The sequence below is a fragment of the Scardinius erythrophthalmus genome (genome assembly GCF_964197995.2).
Source record: "Scardinius erythrophthalmus genome assembly, chromosome: 21".
In the NCBI taxonomy this organism is placed as follows: Eukaryota; Metazoa; Chordata; class Actinopteri; order Cypriniformes; family Leuciscidae; genus Scardinius; species Scardinius erythrophthalmus.
Genome location: NC_138241.1, coordinates 34,733,914 through 34,738,310, shown reverse-complemented (window position 1 = coordinate 34,738,310; position 4,397 = coordinate 34,733,914).

Here is a 4,397-nt window from a genome sequence, read left to right as displayed (position 1 = left end):
TCATCCAGGTATTTGAAAAAGTGCACTTTTTCTATTTGGAGTTTTCAGTGCGAACACACTGACACCATTTATTCTTCAAAAGTACATAAGTATGTAAACTGGCATGCACCTAAGTGTCAAATCATGAATGGATTAAACATTCTCCATGAAAGTAGATTAAACACTGTTAAAACATACAGTGCTAAAACATGCTAGATTCTTGAAACATATTACCAATTTGTTGAATCATGCCAGCAACATGTTTAATCCATCCATCCATCCATCCATCCATCAAAACCTTCAAACTTTAAGTTTTTAAAATGATTTCAATCATAAAAATACTTAAATCCTTCAAACTTCAAGCTTTTTAAACTACTTTAATCTTAAAACATACTTAACCTTCAAATTTAAAAAAGTTAAAATCTTGGAAAACTCAAGCTTTACTTCAAACTTTCTGGCTTGGCTTTCTCAAGCCAACATAGAAGTTTGTCTACAAACTTATCTATCTAGTTTAGTTTAGAGTCAGTAAATACAAAGATAACCCTCAGGACTGGTAACTAGAAGTTTACTGGTTTTACACTTCTTTTAAATTAATAATTTATTAATTTATTAATCAAGACGGTTAACCTGAGGCAAGTCTGTAAGCCACTTTGGATAAAAGCGTCTACTTAATGTTTGCTTACTGTATGCAACTCAAAATAAATGAAAGCAAGATTTTTATTTGCACATGCAAGCAAGGTATGTTATAATTTAGTTTTATTTTGAATTAATTAGCATAGACCATGCATGTATTTAGATGAATTAATCCAAATCTAAAACCCAAAACAATCATTAACAAATAATATTATCCCACAACATATCATCAAAATCAAATCATTGGTATAATAATGACTCCTCATAGATTAGAAATGTTTCCTCCTCAGTGTCTGTTGGCGGTTCTGCCCACACAGAAAACAACCATTATTATTCCATTAGTGGCTAAACCAGAACACAACTAATTACTGTACAGCTCTAATTCACTCATTTCTCATTTCCTCTCTGGTCACTTGTTGGTTTTTCTTCACGTTTTTCATGAGATTATAGCGTTGGTGCATTCGTATTCCTGTTTATCATTGTGTTTTCATGTAAAATACCAGGCTTCCAGTGAATCACGAGCAGAAAGGAAATACTGTGAGATGATCACATCCATCCATAACCATCTGTCCAAGGATCCGCTGAACATTTCACTGTCAAATCATCTTAATTGTGCGTTCAAGATAACTTGAGCAATGCTGCTTTTATATGCAATCTGATTTATAAAAATACAACCGTTGGATTTTGTGACTTTTGAGGTCGTACATCATTTTTTTAGCAGTAAATGGTCGGAAATTATTTATTTTTCACAAATACAGCTTTATCATTTTCCCCCAGTCATAAACATCTAGCCATTTGTTGCATATTGCACATTTTTTCACAGAGAAAAAGCAAGTATTGGACAATTTATTGCACATTGCGATGTAGAAAGCATCCAGAAATAAAGCACTTGAAATGTGACACTCTTAAAACTTCAGAATCTTCTGACAAGCATTTGAAGGCAGCAAAAGACTAGATGAGTTTCATCTGTGTAAACACAGGAGAATTACTTCATATCGCTGCGTGCCATTCATCATCGGTATAAGCTTATAAAACAGCATGACACAGGTGAAAGATATTACAGTGAAACAATGTATTGTATTCCAGCTGAGCATTAATTCCACTGTGAAATGAGAAATAGGAAGGATGACTGAAGATTGGGCCATTTATCTTTATGTTGTTGTATAGTTGCGTTGGTTCCTGCAGCAACAAAAAAGATTTTCATATAAGATGCATGCACAGAGAACATATTAGTGATGCTAAAGCTTATGCGAAGCAATTTACAGTACACTAATGTTAGGAATAATGTCCTCTCCTAAAGCAATGTTGTCTTGATTGTGCAGGATTGTGATCAGTAGTTGAACTGGTAGCAGTGCATTAGGAAACTCACATAATGATGAAATATGAACCTTTGAATAAATGTAATCACATTAGAAGTATAGTTCCTCCCAAAATTAAAAATCCTGTCATTTATTTATCATTTCATAGAATAAAGAAAATATACAGGGTTAGTGGTTGCAATCAGGCCTTTCTTCCAGTCCATTCCTCATGTCCAGACGACAAACAAACACATAATGACCTCCTCTCCCTTCCGCTGCTAACAGTGTTCTGTGGTGTTTGAGCCAATGCTAACAGCTAATTTGTTTTCTTTACTGTTTTAACAGGAAACTCATCTCATCCTACGCAGAGGAAGGTTACAGACCTCTTTACGCCAAACAAACGCACAGGCTTTGGGAACGCTCCGGTTTAGCTGTCAAAAAACAGCCAAGCAAACAAAAATGCTAATGAATCAGTCAGCTTTGAGCACAAGCCAGTGCTCCAGACATCTCCGTTTCTACAGCTGCATGAAGGTAAATAAACCGAATCTCAGCGATAAAGCAGCGTTCTGGAGGAGGAAGAAACATTCACGGAGAACAGCGATTAGGAAAGCTGTGCAACCACACTTAATGTAGCATATAATGATTAGAAACCTCTCTCAAGTAATGACAATTACACAAGAAACACTACAATATTTTTTTGCATGTGCTAAATTTCACGTCTGCCTAACATTTTTTGATCCTGGAAAAACATCTTAGAACAATAAATTATTTGAAATGAAAGAGTAAGATAAAAAAAAAGTTAGCACATGCAAAAATTATAGTAGTGCTGTTGGGTACCCAGCATGCTTTGTGGCCAGATGCGCTCTGATCAGGTTTGTGTGAAATTACTTGAAGAGACTGGAGTTATGTGAAACGAATTTGTAAATAAGGTCACATGTTGTGTAGAACATAGTGTGTGTGTTTCCATTGTTGAGCTGTTTAGTCACAGATATTTAGTTCCAGTCTGCGGGCATTTTTATGAATTGTTTCCAGCTGTTTTGTTCTTAGTGTATTGTTTGCAACAATGACATCATCAAAAAAATCACTTATGTTGAAAGTATGAATGAATGTATGTGTGTACTGAAAAAGAGACGAGCAAACTACAACTACAACACGGCAGCCTTAGATGAAATCAACTTTGGATAAAAGAAGACATTAAATCTCTCAAGATCTGATTAAATAACTCCAAAAACAGTATAACCAGCTTTACAAACCAGTTTGACAGATTTCTTTCACACATCTCCAAAAGTTCTTATTGAGAGATACCAGAGGTTTAAGCTCTGGGTGGTTTTCATTTGAAGTCTTTATGGTGTCTTTAAGTCTTACACTTTATGATGATCAGTGTTTTCATTAGTTGAGCTCTTGATTTTTTATTTGGTTGTCTCTGGTTGCTATAACAGTGTGTTTATAAAACTTATTTGCAGTAACTAAGGAAACAAAATTAGATCAGGTGATGTTGGCTGACTATTGATGCTGTGTATATAATAATCATACAGTGTGCTTATACTGATTATGAGTGTGTTGTGCCATTAATACATTTAAATTATGTAGCACCAACTCATGAGATCCAGCAGTGTTGCAGCAGTCAGTTATAGAGGTAAAGTATCATAACACGTCAAAGTATCGTCAAGTTATGTTTAACACAGGCTTTATTTTACACATAAATCAAAAAACCCTCATAAATAAAACCCTTATAAAACCTCATAGGAAAATCTCGAAAGGAACCAGCGGCAAATTAGTTTTACGGGTTCTGACGTCATACCTGCACCCCTCTATTAATGAGGGATTTTGGAAACATTATCAACAATGTTGAGGATTGTACGATGAGGGTTGATGTCTAAATGTGTCTCGATGCTCGGTTTAAAGGTTTTGAACTTAAAATGTTTTGTGTCATAGAGAGATGCTGTTCATCTTATAGTACTAATGCATTACAGTGATCTCTCTGTCACAACAGATTTATTAACAGTCCACTACTGTCTCAACATTTGAGTAAAACATCAGTGATTAAGCCATTTTATGTCACTCACTCAAATATCGTAAACATTTAACTTCAGTTTTTTACTTTTTCTGTAACAATATCCAATTGCCTTGAGTAAAAAAAAAGCTATTGCAATTGTTGAAAGAGAATTAACTGTAAAAGTCAAGGATCAAGAGCACATCTGATAGAAACACCGATCACCATAATGGCGAGTGCAAAGGAAAGTTTTAATGAACCATCAGTATATATATTTTTATACACACCACATTTTTTAAGATATAAAAGCTACTTAAATGTCCTAATCAAACTAAGGCCTAATCCTGGCTTAATCTAAACCCTGTCTGTGAAACCAGTCCCTAGTGTTTTGTCTTGTTCATTCATTCTCACACAGGTGTTGCTGCACCAGTGAATATTTCCAATTTTCCCACAATCCTCTGGTGCAGTCCGTCTTCTATGGAAGCTTGTTTCCG